General features: G+C 40.6%; 1 protein-coding gene and 1 long non-coding RNA gene across 2 annotated transcripts in view; both read left to right on the top strand.

Moving 5' to 3' along the window:
• Window positions 1–15,296, top strand: part of LOC310743192 — a 70,987-nt gene that overhangs the window by 45,170 nt on the left and 10,521 nt on the right. The gene's annotated exons all lie outside the window — the stretch shown is intronic.
• Window positions 1–15,296, top strand: part of LOC310742969 (uncharacterized protein) — a 29,457-nt gene that overhangs the window by 11,062 nt on the left and 3,099 nt on the right. The window contains exon 3 of the mRNA XM_083572939.1: window positions 566–710. The gene's annotated coding sequence lies outside the window, so the exon portion shown is untranslated. The remainder of the gene's footprint in view (window positions 1–565; window positions 711–15,296) is intronic.

Raw genomic sequence — 15,296 nt, 5'->3', positions numbered from 1 at the left:
GAAGGGGCCATCGGATACTTGGTGGCCTTTTCTTCAAAAGACAAATATTCTGAATACTTTTTAATTGATGTATGATGTAAATAGTGCTTCTGTTTTACATATTCCACATTGGAGAGATTCTGATACACAGATCTGAGTTCATCGCTCCCCCTGAAACTGATGTGTTAGCAGCACTACAAGCCTGGGCAGTGTGTTTGGGGGTCCTGGGCTGCCTAGACAACAAGACACCCTTCTCAGCCTTGCTTATATGGTCCCAAGGAAAGCAGAGCAGTACGTTAGGCACCAGCTTGGCTGCAAGAGTGGCTGGAAGGAGGTGTGCAGGACACCATGTAACTATCTTAGAGACTCCACTCTGGATTTGTGTAGGTTTCCCTCCATAGCCTTTTCTTCTTCTGAAGATAACTCACGAGGCAGCAAAGTATTACGACCAGAGTTTCCCTTCTCGATGGGCTTCCTTCCCTGGTTGACGAGCCCCATCTGCCCTTCACTTTCCTCTGCAGGATGGGCAGAATCTGCCTTCTTGACTGTGGGATTCACTGTTGTTCTCCTCCTCTCCATCCACCAGGGCCTGCCTTCACCTGCAGCAGAATTCCCTAATAAACCAAGGATTTGAGACCCATCAGCTATCCTCACCTGGTTTAGCCGGCCGATTGAAGCCGTTCCTGGTATTGTGGCCTCTGTTGCATGCTGACAGCTTCTGGAAGCCACAGGTGAGAGCTGACTGCAGGGTGGGGACCAATGGTGGATAAATTACCCCATAAGGTGCATGACATTTCCCCCACCAAAGGAACTACCGCTCCCCTAACACCCCATGACATCGTATGATTATGATATTTAAGACAGAACAGGAACAAATTCATGTCCCCAGAAATAACACAACCTCAGTCCATTAGTGAATCAATACTCCATTTTCAAGGTACTACATATTCCACTAAGTACAGTTTATCATTTGGCCTTGAATATCCTGCTTTTCTGTGTCATTTTAGGATAGTCCTGCCTCAGAAGATGGGCACGAGATCAGACAGGACATCATTCTTTAAAAAATCAAGCTGCTTTATGAACATTTGTTGAGGATTTTGATAGTTGCTCATGAATTATTATCATTTGATGTGTTTTTTTTAATAAAATTTTTATTGGTTTTTCAACATATAATATAAGACAATACAAACAACAAACACTGACAAACAAACATATAAACATGTATAGTTTCATAATTTTTTTTTCGTATACCCAATTTCAAGGACTTCCCCATGCCTCCCTTTTCTGCATCCCTGTTTTAAACTTTTTTCAGCAACCCCTGATCTGAATTACTTATAAATTCCTTTCTTTAACCCTTTTCTTTCCTCTTGTCCGATCATTTATCGCTGCAAATCTGCTATGCTTTACCCATGACATTTTAACACTCAGTAATTTTGCAAGAGTTTTTAAGATAAAATTTAAATTTATTCCAGTCTTCCTCCACCGTCTCTTTCCCTTGGTCACGGATTCTGCTCGTCATCTCTGCTAGTCCCATATATTCAATCACCTTCGTCTGCCACTCTTCCAGCGTGGGTAGTTCTTGTATCTTCCAATACTTTGCTAGTAGAACTCTTGCTGCTGTTGTAGCATACATAAAGAACGTCCTGTCTTTCTTTGACACCAATTGGCCTACTATGCCCAGGAGAAAAGCCTCTGGTTTTTTGTGAAAGGTACACTTAAGCACCTTCTTAATTTCATTATATATCGTTTCCCAGAAGACCTTAATCCTTGGGCACGTCCACCAAAGGTGATAGAAAGTACCTTCAGTTTCATTACATTTCCAGCATTTGTTATTGGGCAAATGATAAATTTTTGCAAGCTTGACTGGGGTCGTGTACCACCTATAAATCATTTTCATAATATTCTCTCTTAAGGCATTACATGCCGTCAATTTTATACCAGTGGTCCATAACTGTTCCCAGTCAGCAAACATAATGTCATGACCAATGTCCTGTGCCCATTTAATCATAGCTGATTTAACCGTTTCATCCTGTGTATTCCATTTCAGCAGCAAATTGTACATTCTAGACAGATTCTTAGTATTAGGTTCTAACAATTCTGTTTCTAACTTTGACTTCTCCACCTGGAAGCCGATTTTCCTGTCCTGTTTAAAAACTTCATTTATCTGGTAATAATGAAGCCAGTCTCTTACTTTAAACTTCAATTTCTCTCTTTTTTTTTTTTAAATATTTTTATTCAAGAATTTTTCCATATACACATAACATACATAAACATACTAAGACAAAACAAAACAAAAAAACATGTACCATTTCATATCCTAATTTCTTATACCTTCCTTCCCCGACTTCCTCATGCCTCCCTTTTCTGTATTCCAAATTCTTATCAATTGTTCAGCAAATCTTCCCTTATTTTAATTTAAGTTTAAGCTAATCTTCCTTATTCTCCTTGTCTTAACCATTACTAATAGTAACCGTTTACTTTCCAATCCATCATCATTCTAACTTTCATTAACTTTGTGATATTTCTTTAAATAATCCTTAAATTTTTTCCATTCTTCTTGCGCTGTTTCTCTTCTCTGGTTTCGGATTCTGCTCGTCATTTCTGCCAAGCCCATGTAGTCTATCACCTTCATCTGCCATTCTTCCAGTGTGGGTAAATCTTGCGTCTTCCAGTACTTCGCAATGAGTATTCTAGCTGCTGTTGTAGCATACATGAAAAAAGTTATATCTGTCTTTAACACCCCTTGGTCGACAATACCCAAGAGAAAGGCCTCTGGTTTCTTGGTGAAAGTATATTTAAATACCTTTTTAAGTTCATTATAGATCATTTCCCAGAATGCCTTAATCTTCGGGCACGTCCACCAAAGGTGGAAAAATGTACCTTCCTTTTCTTTACATTTCCAACATTTATTGTCAGGCAAATGGTAAATCTTTGCAAGCTTGACTGGGGTTATGTACCACCTATAGATCATTTTCATAATATTTTCTCTTAAGGCATTACATGCCGTAAATTTCATTCCGGTGGTCCATAACTTTTCCCAATCCGCAAACAAAATATTATGACCAATGTCCTGAGCCCATTTAATCATAGCTGATTTAACCGTTTCATCTTCCGTATTCCATTTCAGCAGCAAATTATACATTTTTGACAAATTCTTAGTACTGGGTTCTAACAGTTCTGTCTCCAATTTTGATTTTTCCACCTGAAAGCCAATTTTACTGTCCACTTTAAACGCTTCATTTATTTGATGATAGTGCAACCAATCTCTCACCTTCCCTTTTAATTTCTCAAAACTCTGCAATCTCAGTTTGTCCCCTTCCTTTTCCAGAGTTTCCCAATATCTTGGCCACTTAGACTCCATGTTTAACTTTTTAACTGCCTTAGCTTCCATTGGCGACAACCACCTTGGAGTTTTGTTTTCCAGCAAATCTTTATATCTGACCCAAACATTTAATAATGCTTTTCTGACAATATGGTTTTTAAAACTTTTGTGTGCTTTAACCTTGTCATACCACAAGTATGCATGCCACCCAAAAATATTATTGAAACCTTCCAAATCCAAAATGTCTGTGTTTTCAAGAAGCAGCCATTCTTTCAGCCAGCAGAAAGCTGCCGCTTCATAGTACAGTTTAAAGTCTGGCAGGGCAAACCCCCCTCTTTCCTTTGAGTCCGTTAATATCTTAAATTTAATTCTGGGCTTTTTGCCCTGCCAGACAAATTTAGATATGTCTTTTTGCCACTTCTTGAAACAGTCCATTTTATCCATTATTTGCAATGCTTGAAACAAAAACAACATTCTTGGCAATACATTCATCTTTATAACTGCAATTCGACCTAACAAGGAAAGCTTAAGATTTGACCAAATCTCCAAATCTTTTTTCACTTCTGTCCAAGTTTTTTCATAATTGTCTTTAAATAAGTTCACATTCCTAGCTGTCATGTTTATACCCAGATATTTCACTTTTTTAACCACAGTCAACCCTGTCTCATTCTGAAACCTTTCTTTTTCAACCTGTGTTAGATTTTTCTCCAATACCTTTGTTTTTGACTTATTCAGTTTAAATCCTGCCAATTGACCAAACTCTTGGATTATTTCCAAAACTCTTTTCGTACTAGCTTCTGGCTCTTGCAATGTAAGTACTAGGTCATCTGCAAATGCTCTCAGTTTGTATTGTTTAGCTCCGACCTGAATCCCTTTAACCAACTGGTCCCTCCTAATCATATTAAGCAAAACCTCCAGGACCGATATAAAAAGTAATGGGGAGATGGGGCACCCCTGTCGTGTCCCTTTTTCTATCTTGAACTCTTCTGTAACCACATTATTTATAATTAATTTTGCTTTCTGTTCAGAATAAATTGCACCTATACCATTCTCAAACCCTTGGCCTACCCCCATCCCCCGGAGGTTCTTCAACATAAAACTCCAAGAAATGTTGTCAAAGGCTTTCTCGGCGTCCACAAATATCAAAACAGCCTTAGTATTTATGTTCACTTCCAACTTCTCCAAAATGTCAATTATATTCCTTACATTATCCGACAAATGCCTTTTCGGGAGAAAGCCCGCTTGGTCCCCATGAATCTCCTCCATCAAAACCCTTTTCAGTCTCTTTGCTAAAACATCAGCAAAGATTTTGTAATCCACATTTAGTAACGAGATGGGTCGGTAGTTCTTAAGTTGGGTCTTTTCAGTCTCTGTCTTTGGTATAAGTGTAATATAGGCCTCTCTCCACGTATCGGGTGCCTTCCTCCCCTCCATGATCTCATTGCAGACTTCCTTCAAAGGTTGTATAAGCCCTTCCTTCAAAACTTTATAATATTTGGAAGTCAGTCCATCCGGTCCAGGTGATTTGCCCAACGTCATATTTTGAATGGCATCTTCTATTTCCTGTGCTGATATCTCCTGGTTCAAAATTGTCTTACTTTCCTGCGAAATCTTTTTCAGCCCATTTTTCTCGAGGAATTGTTGTATATCTGTTTCTTTTTGCGGCCCTTGTGTGTAAAGTTGTCTAAAGTAGTTCTGAAAACAATTTCTAATTTCAGCTGGGTTGCTTATATTCTTTCCTTCCACTTCTATGTTTGTTACCGTGTTGAGTTTTTGTCTCTTCTTTATTTGCCAAGCCAATAACTTGCCACATTTGTCAGCAGATTCAAAAGTCTTTTGTCTCATTTGCTTAATTTTCCACTCTAGTTCTTGATTCGTCAGTTCCATATATTGTGTTTGATAAAATTTAATTTCTCTTAAGATCTCTTGTGATTTTGGCTTCAATCTTAGTTTCTTTTCCCCTTCTTTTATCTTTTCCAGAATTTTTTCCTTCCTCTCATTTTGTTTTCTTTTCTTTAATGTATTTTGTTGTATCAGAAACCCTCTCATCACGGCTTTACTTGCGTCCCATACTATTCTTTTTTCTACTTTAGTCCTGAGATTAATTTCAAAATAGTCTTTCAAAGTTTTTTTGGGCCTTCTTGCAGATCTCCTCATCTCTAAGTAAGGTGTCATTCATTCTCCATCTAAAGGAGCCAGTTGTTGTTTGCCTCATCACCATCTTTACTGCATTATGGTCGGAGAAAGTTTTTGTGCAGATTTCCACTCTCTTTATGTTCTGCGCCATAGTGCTAGTCACCCAAATTTGGTCGATCCTTGTCCATGTCATTTTGGCTTCAGAAAAGAAGGTTCCCTCTCTTTCTAATGGGTGTTTTGTTCTCCATATGTCAATCAAGTCCATATTATCAGTCATTTCAAAAAAGGTCTTTGGTAGTCTTCCATCTTTTGTTACTACCTGTCTTTGTGCTTTATCCATATTTGTTGAAACTACTCCATTCATGTCTCCCATCATAATTAATTTATAATCCATATGATCCATCAAAATCTCATGCAACTTCTTAAAAAATTCAGCTTTCCCTTCATTTGGTGCATAAATTCCCACTATCAAATACTTCTCTCCTTGAAATTGAATTTCAATTGCCAAATATCTTCCTTGGTCATCTTTAAAGATTTGTTTCGGTTGCAGATTTTCCTTTGCGTAGATCACCACTCCTCTCTTTTTTACTCTGTCTGATGATATAAATTCTTGTCCCAATCTCTTATTTATTAATAATTTTCTATGTGCTCTTGTCACGTGGGTCTCTTGTAAACAAATCAAGTCCAATTGGTCTTTCTTTAAAGCATGAAATATATTTTTCCTTTTTCGGGGATTGTTTAGACCATTACAGTTCCAGGTTAGAAGTTGCAAAGCCATGATGGGGTTATTTAATTCCTCCTACAGCTCCCAGTTGTTGTTCGTCCTTTGTCGGTAGTTCCGTATCCGTATCTAATGAGGGATGCCCTTGTCCTGGATGCGTCTCTTTCTGTAGGTCTTCTTCGTGTTCTCCCAAGAACTTGTCTTTATCACTCACAGTCTTTATTCTTCTCTTCTTCCCCTTGTATTTAAAAGACAGGCCTTGGGGGAACTCCCACCTGAATGGTATGTAGTTCCTTCTCAGCAATATCACCAGGTCCTTGTAGTGTCCTCTTGCATCCAAAATACTCTTAGGAATGTCTTTGAAGATCTCAATATGATAATCTTCAATTCGAAGGGTTGTTTGGTAATGCAGGTTCAATATTTTGTCTCGCTCCTCCTTTGATCTTAGAGTTATAAGACAATCTCTGGGTCGATTCTTCCTCTGCCTTGCTCCCAGTCTGAAAGCGCTTTCCATCTTAAATTCTTCTTTATCCAGCTCCTGCTTCCAAAAGTCAGAAAATTCTTTTGTCAAATAGTCCACCAGGTTGTCTTCTTCCTTTTCCGGCACAAGTCTGATCCTTAAATTTCTCTCCTTGCGTTGCATGTCCTGCATAGAAAGTGCCAGTTCGTATTCGTCTAGTTTCTTGAACACTGGTGGAAATTTTCCCTCAGCAGCAGTTGCAATTTCTTTAGCTTCCTCAGCTATCTTTCTTGTTGTAGATGATTCTTCCAGTATTTTCCCAATTGCTTCTGCATTTAAGTTCACTTTATTCCCAAGGTCAGTTATACTTTTTGTATTTGAATCAATTTTCCCAGAGATTTCTTCAATTTTCTTATTTGTTTCAGCAACTTGTACTTTAGTTTCAGCAACTTGTGCTTTAGTTTCTGCACCTTGCTTTTTTAGTTCCTCCAAAGAGTCATTTATCTTCTCCAGTACCTTGGCAAATGATTCTTCTGTAGACATTGTTTTCACTCTTGCCTTTGGGGCAGCTGTAGTTCCAGAGGCTCCTGATACAGAAGCCCTTCTCTGCATGAAAGAGTCAATTTTATATTGTCTGCCAGATCTCAAAGTTGTTTCTTGTAAATCCCCTTTCTCTTTACCATCTGCCATAACAAAATCTTTTAGTCAAGGTCATTCCCACACTCTTAAGCTGTCAAACAAAAGTTCTCAGATTTTACACTTCACTTGTTGCTGTAACAATTTGTAAATCCTCTAGAGGGCGCAGAGTCAATTTTTTACTTCTCCAAATAGTCCCACACTCTCCTAAAAATAAACAAAAGTTTTCCTGGTCCCTTCCAATTGTTCTTTTCTCTTTCTAAGGGATCCAAGTCAATAATGTCCTGTAAGTAACTTTACAATGCAACAAAATAAGTATTTCAAGTTGAGAGTAACCAAAGTCAATTGAAGATACTTTTTAACCTTCTTATAGTAACAGTCCTTAGCCGGTTCCTTTTCTCCGGCAGTCCGATCCCAGGTATAAGAACAGCGATATTTAACTCAGTTCTTTAAAATTGGCAGAGAAACACTTTAAAATCTTCTTCCCCCCCCTTCTGCCTTCGGGGAGGGAGTTCTTTGCTTTGGTGGTGGGTTTCTTAATTCCCGCAAATTTCCTCTCAAGCAGTTACAGCTAGAGTGCCTTTCGCTTTGATCTTGCTACAGAACGGAAAGCAGACTTCCTTTTTAGTGCTTATCCGTCTCGGTGCCCGATTTCTTTACTTTTAATGTCCAATTGTATTTTAGCGGTCAATCCTACTCACGGATAGTTGTTTTTTTGATCCAATTTTCGCCGGAAGAAATCAGCGCTCTCCGCTAATGGCGACGCGGCTTCGCTTCGCAGGCTGGGTGAAGACGACTCTCAGCACCGCTCCTCACACCCTCCGCTGATCCGCAGCCTTTAAAAAGGCTATTTCACAGCGTCGGGGGGGCGCAAAGGTGCCCGCCGAGTCTCCGGTTCACAGGCAACACGCCTGTGATTTTTAAGGGTCCCCGCTCCGCCGTGGCTGACAGGACCCGAACCTACGAAGCAGACCTCTCCCGGAGCTCCGGGTGAGATCCGCCATTAAGCGCTGGCGCTAACCGGAAGTCTCTAAACTTCAATTTCTCATAACTCTGTAATTTCACATTTCCACCTTCTTGTTCTACAATTTCCCAATATTTTGGCCATTTAGATTCCATATTAAGTTTTTTAACTTCCTTGGCCTCCATTGGTGACAACCACCTAGGGGTTTTATTTTCCAACAGATCTTTATAACGAATCCAAACACTGTACAATGCTTTCCTAACAATATGGTTTTTGAAACTTTTATGAATTTTTACCTTGTCATACCATATATATGCATGCCAACCAAATCTATTATTGAACCCTTCTAAGTCCAAAATGTCTGTATTCTCAAGAAGTAGCCAGTCTTTCAGCCAGCAAAAAGCTGCTGCTTCATAGTACAGTTTTAAGTCCGGCAGGGCAAACCCCCCTCTTTCTTTTGCATCAGTTAATATCTTGAATTTTATTCTGGGCTTTTTGCCCTGCCAGACAAATCTCGATATATCTTTCTGCCACTTCTTGAAACAGTCCATTCTGTCCGCAATCTGCAATGTTTGAAACAAAAACAGCATTCTTGGCAAAACATTCATCTTAATAACAGCAATTCGGCCTAACAAGGAAAGTCTCAAATTCGACCATATTTCCAAATCTTTCTTAATTTCTGTCCAACATTTCTCATAGTTGTCTTTAAATAAGTTCACATTCTTAGTTGTTAAATTAACCCCTAGATATTTCACTTTATTTGCTACCATTAATCCAGTTTCATTCTGAAACTTCTCTCTTTCCTCTACTGTTAAATTTTTCCCCAGTACCTTTGTTTTTTGTTTATTTAGCTTAAAACCTGCTACTCGACCAAAAACTTGTATTATCTCCAAAACTCTTTTCGTACTAGTGTCTGGCTCTTGTAAAGTTAATACTAGGTCATCTGCAAACGCTCTCAACTTATATTCTTTAGCTCCGACCTGAATCCCTTTTACCAGCTGGTCCCCTCTAATCATATTTAATAACACCTCCAGCACAGATATGAAAAGTAATGGGGATATTGGGCACCCCTGTCGTGTCCCTTTTTCAATAGCAATTTCCTCAGTGACCACATTATTTACAATTAGTTTTGCTTTTTGTTCAGAATAAATTGCACCTATACCATTCTCAAAGCCCTGGCCCACCCCCATTCCTTTGAGATTCTTTTTCATAAAACTCCAAGAGATATTGTCAAAGGCTTTCTCAGCGTCCACAAATATTAATGCTGCCTTCGTATTAATATTGTTTTCAAGCAACTCCATAATGTCTATTATATTTCTCACATTGTCAGATAAGTGTCTTCCCGGGAGAAAGCCAGCCTGGTCTTTATGAATCTCACCCACCAAAACCCTCTTCAATCTTTTTGCCAAAATGTCTGCAAAAATTTTATAATCCACATTAAGCAATGATGTAGGGCGGTAGTTCTTAATCTGGTTCTTATCAGTCTCAGATTTTGGTATAAGTGTAATGTATGCTTCTTTCCACGATTCAGGTGCCTTCTTCCCCTCTAAAATTTCATTGCAGACTTCCTTAAACGGTTGTATCAACCAATCTTTCAAAACTTTGTAGTATCTGGAAGTCAAGCCATCTGGTCCTGGAGATTTTCCCAATTTCATATTTTGAATGGCTCCCTCTATCTCTTGCTCAGTTATTTTCTGATTCAAAGTCACTTTACTTTGTTCAGATATTTTTTGTAATCCATATTTTTAAAGAAAATCTTCTATCTCTTTTTCGTCCACCGGCCCTTGTGCATAAAGTTTTCTGAAATAACTCTGAAAGCAGTTTCTAATCTCGTTTGGCCTGAAAATGTTCTTTCCTTCAACCTCTAAGCTTGTAACCATATTCAACTTTTGCCTTTTCTTCAATTGCCATGCCAGAAGTTTCCCACATTTATCTGCCGATTCAAATGTCTTTTGTCTCATTTGTTTTATTTTCCATTCTATCTCCTGGTTCATCAATTCCATATATTGTCTCTGGTAGAACTTTATTTCTCTCAAAATTTCATGAGACTTTGGCTTTGATCTCAATTTCTTTTCACCTTCTTTTATTCTTTCCAAAATCTTACCTTTCTTTTCATTCTGTCTCTTCTTTTTTAAAGTATTCTGCTGTATCAAGAATCCTCTCATAACGGCTTTACTTGCGTCCCAAATTGTTCTTTTCTCCACCTCTGTTTTCAGATTTATCTCAAAATAGTCCTTAATAGTTTTCTGGGCCTTTCTGTACACCTCTTCATCTCTAAATAGGGAGTCATTCATCCTCCATCTGAAGGAACCAGCTGTTGTTATGTTCATTTCCATCTTTACAGCGTTATGGTCGGAGCAAGTCTTTGGGCAGATTTCCACTTTTTTTATCTTGGGTGCCATCCCACTAGTTACCCAGATTTAGTCGATTCTGGTCCAAGTCATTTTTGCTTCAGAGAAAAAAGTTCCCTCTGTCTCCAGAGGGTTTCTTGTTCTCCAAATGTCGATCAAGTCCATATTATCTGTCATTTCAAAAAAAGCCTTAGGTAGTCTCCCATCCTTAGAAACCACCTGTCTTAGTGCTTTGTCCATATTTGTACAGACCACTCCATTCATGTCTCCCATCATAATTACATTGTAATCCAAATAGTCCATTAATGTCCCATGTAATTTCTTGAAGAACTCTGACTTCCCTTCATTCGGAGCGTAAATCCCGATTATCAATAATTTTTCTCCTTGGACTTGTATTTCAATTGCCAGGTATCTTCCTTGTTCGTCTTTAAACATCAACTTAGGGGCCAATTTTTCCTTGGCATAAATCACCACTCCTCTTTTTTTCACTTTGTCTGATGAAATAAATTCCTGTCCCAGTCTTTTGTTGACAAGTAATTTTCTGTGTATTCTAGTCACGTGGGTTTCTTGCAAACAAATCAAGTCCAATTGTTCTTTTTTTAAAATATGAAAAACCTCACGTCTTTTTCTGGGAAGGTTCAAACCGTTACAATTCCAACTTAAAAATTGTAGGGCCATCTTGTTGTTTACTTGGTTGCTCCTCCAACAGCCCCCAGCAGTTGTTCTTCCTTTGTAGGAGTTTGAAGTCCAAATGTCAAGTTCGAAATATCCGCTAAGTCCTTTGCCTCAGTAGTCAGGTCCACCACTTCCTTCACGAGGTCCTCTTGGTTTCTTTCCAGAAACTGTTCTTTATCTTGCACTGTTTTTATTTTGGTTTTTTTCCCTTTGTAATTAAAAGACAAGCCTTGTGGGTACTCCCATCTGTATATTATGTTATTCTTCTTCAACAAAGTGGTCAGGTCCTTGTAATAAGTTCTCGCTTCCAAGATATATTTAGGAATATCCTTGTAGATCTGCACAAAAGAATTTTCAATCTCCAGAGATCTTTGATATTGTAAATTTAATATTTTGTCTCTCTCCTCCTTAGATCTCAAAGTTATCAGGCAGTCCCTTGGATTCTTTCTATTTTGTCTTCTGCCCAGTCTGAAGGCCGTAACTATCTTGAATTCCTCCTCTTTCAAACTTACTTGCCAAAATTCCGAGAATTCTTTTGTGAGGAACTCTGCCAAATTGTCCTGTTCACTTTCTGGGACAGCTCTCAATCTCAAATTCCTCTCCTTTCTCTGAAGTTCCATTAAAGACAGGGCCGCCTCATGCTCCTCCAGTTTTTTACAAACTGGTTCTAACTTTACTTGTGTAGATTCTGCTATGGTTTTTGCCTCTTCAGCAGTCTTACGAATTGCAACATTTTCTTCAATTAGTTTATTTATAGTCTCTGTATTGGATGCAACACTTTTAGTATTCAAATCTAGCTTCTCTGATAGCTCTGTTAATTGTTTGGAATTTTCTGTGCCTTGCTTAGTCAAAGCTTCTAAGGACTCATTAATTTTTAATAATGCTTGTGTCACTGTTTCCATCCCTTTTTCCTGCCCTTCTGCACCTGCAAGGGCTAAGCCTGATATAGAACCTCTTTTCTTTTGTGCAATTTTTGTTTTAGCTCTTGTTTTCATCTCATCTTCTTGGCCACTCATGTCCCAAGGTCGTTCCCACAGGAATTATTTCCAGATGGAAAACTCCACTGACTTGCTCTTTACACACTTAAATTTTCCCTCAACCCTCTAGAGGGAGCAGCTCACAGTTCAAGGTACAGAGAAACAAAAGAAAAAAGATGGCTACAACTCTTCCAGTAACTTTCCACTAAAAGAGCTGTCAGTTTGTATCCTCAGCCAAACTCCCAACAATAGCAAATAAAGTTCCAACTTTGTATCAAACTCACAATGCACCAACTTTGTATCTAATCTCAGATGACAGTTTCCAGTCCCGGTGACTTGCTCTTCTTTTAAAGCAGTCCTTTCCCAAGGGTTTAAAACAGCAGAAAAATCTTTTTCCTTTTACCTCTTTCCGACAGGTAATACAAGTTCAATTTTTTTCCCCCGCTCCTGCTGCTAAGGGGGGAGGTTCAAATTCAATGTCTGGGTTAAATAGTAGTCAAATTATCTTTCGTCCAATTGCAGCTTGTATGTCATTGCTTTCGCTGTCATGCAGTCCGGAAAAGGCAGACTTCCTTATTTTAGCTCTTTCCCGTTTTCAGCCAAATTTTTAACTTTCTTGCTTTAAATCCCGATGGTTTCCCAATCTTACTCACGGGTAATTTGTAAATCCAAATGTCAGGAAGGAATCGGCGCTCTCCGTTATGGCGACGCGGCTTCACTCCACGGGCTGGGTAGCGACTCTCAGCACCGTGCTCTCACCCGATGCCGCTCCGGAGCCTTTAAAAAGGCTCCTTCACAGTAACGGGGGGCGCTTCAGGTGCCCACCGAGTCTCCTTGTTCACAGGCTTCCGCGCCTGTGATTTTAGGGGTCCCCGCTTCGCCGTAGCGGTCGGACCCGAACTCACGGAGTAGTCTCCCTGAGCGGAGCTCAGCAGGAGACCGCCATTAAAAGCTGGCGCCGACCGGAAGTCCGGAAGTCGGCCTTGTAATTTATATTCTATTAAATGTCAGAGTAACCTTGGGACTGGATAACAAGCCTGGCTCACTCCAGTTTAAACCAGCTTCATCTGGTTCCCCAAAACAAGAAAGGTTCTTCATAACCTCATCGCAACTTATCCCACCACCAGCTCTCAGCAGAAAGGAAACTGCCAAGTTTCAGGAAGCCTGCATTAGATCAATATTTTTCTATGCCTGGAAAATGCAACCATGACAATTTAAAGATCAGCACTAACAATTTGAATTGTGCTTGAAAATGTGCTGGGAGCCAGGAAAGATCCTTTAGGAGCAGTGATATGTGGTCTCGGTGGCTGCTCCCATTCAGTTGCAGTTTGGGGTCACCTTCTAAGGTAGCCCCATGTAGACCACATAGCAGTAGTCCAAGCCGGAAACAACCAGAGCATGCACCACTCTGGCGAGACAGTGTGCGGCGAAGGAGGGTCTCAGCCTGCGTTCCAGATGGAGCTGCTAGACAGCTGCCCTGGACACAGAATTGAGCTGCGCCTCCATGGTCAGCTGTGAGTCCAAAATGACCACTAGGCTGTGCACCTGGTCCTTTAGGGCCACAGTTACCCCATTCAGGACCAGGGGGTCCCCCACACCTGCCCACCCCTTGTTCCCCAGGGACAGTACTTCTGTCTTGTCAGGATTCAACCTCAATCTGTTAGCCGCCACCCATCCTCAAACCACCTCCAGGCACCAACACAGGGCATTCACCACCTTCACTGGTTCCAATTTAAATGAGAAGAAGAGCTGGGTATCACCCACATACTGGTGAACACCCAGCCCAAAACCCCTGATGATCTCTCCCAGCAGCTTCATATAGATATTAAAAAGCATGGGGGAGAGGACGGAGCCCTGAGGCACCCCACAAGTGAGAGCCCAGGGGTCTGAACACCCATGCCCCAACATCAATTTCTGGACATGGCCCAGGAGGAAGGAGCGGAACCACTGCATAACCATTTCCCCAGCTCTCCTCGAGGGTCCAGAAGGACACCATGGCCAAAGGTCTCCAAAGCCACCGAGAGATCTAGCAGAACCAGGAAATAGCTTTCCCCTCAGACTCTAGCGCATCCGAGATTATCAACGAGCACAACCAGGGCAGTTTCTGTTGCATGATGAGGCCTAAATCCCAATTGGAAGGATAATTGTGGCAGAAGCTTTCCTGGTCCTGCACCCCCAAAAGCTCCAGGCACAAGACTTTCATTAGCTTTGAAGGGGCCATCGGATACTTGGTGGCCTTTTCTTCAAAAGACAAATATTCTGAATACTTTTTAATTGATGTATGATGTAAATAGTGCTTCTGTTTTACATATTCCACATTGGAGAGATTCTGATACACAGATCTGAGTTCATCGCTCCCCCTGAAACTGATGTGTTAGCAGCACTACAAGCCTGGGCAGTGTGTTTGGGGGTCCTGGGCTGCCTAGACAACAAGACACCCTTCTCAGCCTTGCTTATATGGTCCCAAGGAAAGCAGAGCAGTACGTTAGGCACCAGCTTGGCTGCAAGAGTGGCTGGAAGGAGGTGTGCAGGACACCATGTAACTATCTTAGAGACTCCACTCTGGATTTGTGTAGGTTTTCCTCCATAGCCTTTTCTTCTTCTGAAGATAACTCACGAGGCAGCAAAGTATTACGACCAGAGTTTTCCTTCTCGATGGGCTTCCTTCCCTGGTTGACGAGCCCCATCTGCCCTTCACTTTCCTCTGCAGCAGGGGCAGAATCTGCCTTCTTGACTGTGGGATTCACTGTTGTTCTCATCCTCTCCATCCACCAGGGCCTGCCTTCACCTCAACAGAATTCCCTAATACACCAAGGATTTGAGACCCATCAGCTATCCTCACCTGGTTTAGCCGGCCGATTGAAGCCGTTCCTGGGATTGTGGCCTCTGTTGCATGCTGACAGCTTCTGGAAGCCACAGGTGAGAGCTGACTGCAGGGTGGGGACCAATGGTGGATAAATTACCCCATAAGGTGCATGACATTTCCCCCACCAAAGGAACTACCGCTCCCCTAACACCCCATGACATTGTATGATTATGATATTTAAGACAGAACAGGAACAAATTCATGTCCCC

The sequence above is a fragment of the Podarcis filfolensis genome (genome assembly GCF_964270895.1).
Source record: "Podarcis filfolensis genome assembly, chromosome: 10".
Taxonomy (NCBI): Eukaryota; Metazoa; Chordata; class Lepidosauria; order Squamata; family Lacertidae; genus Podarcis; species Podarcis filfolensis.
The sequence above is the reverse complement of the archived record's forward strand: the minus strand, read 5'-3'. Positions and strand labels throughout refer to the sequence as shown.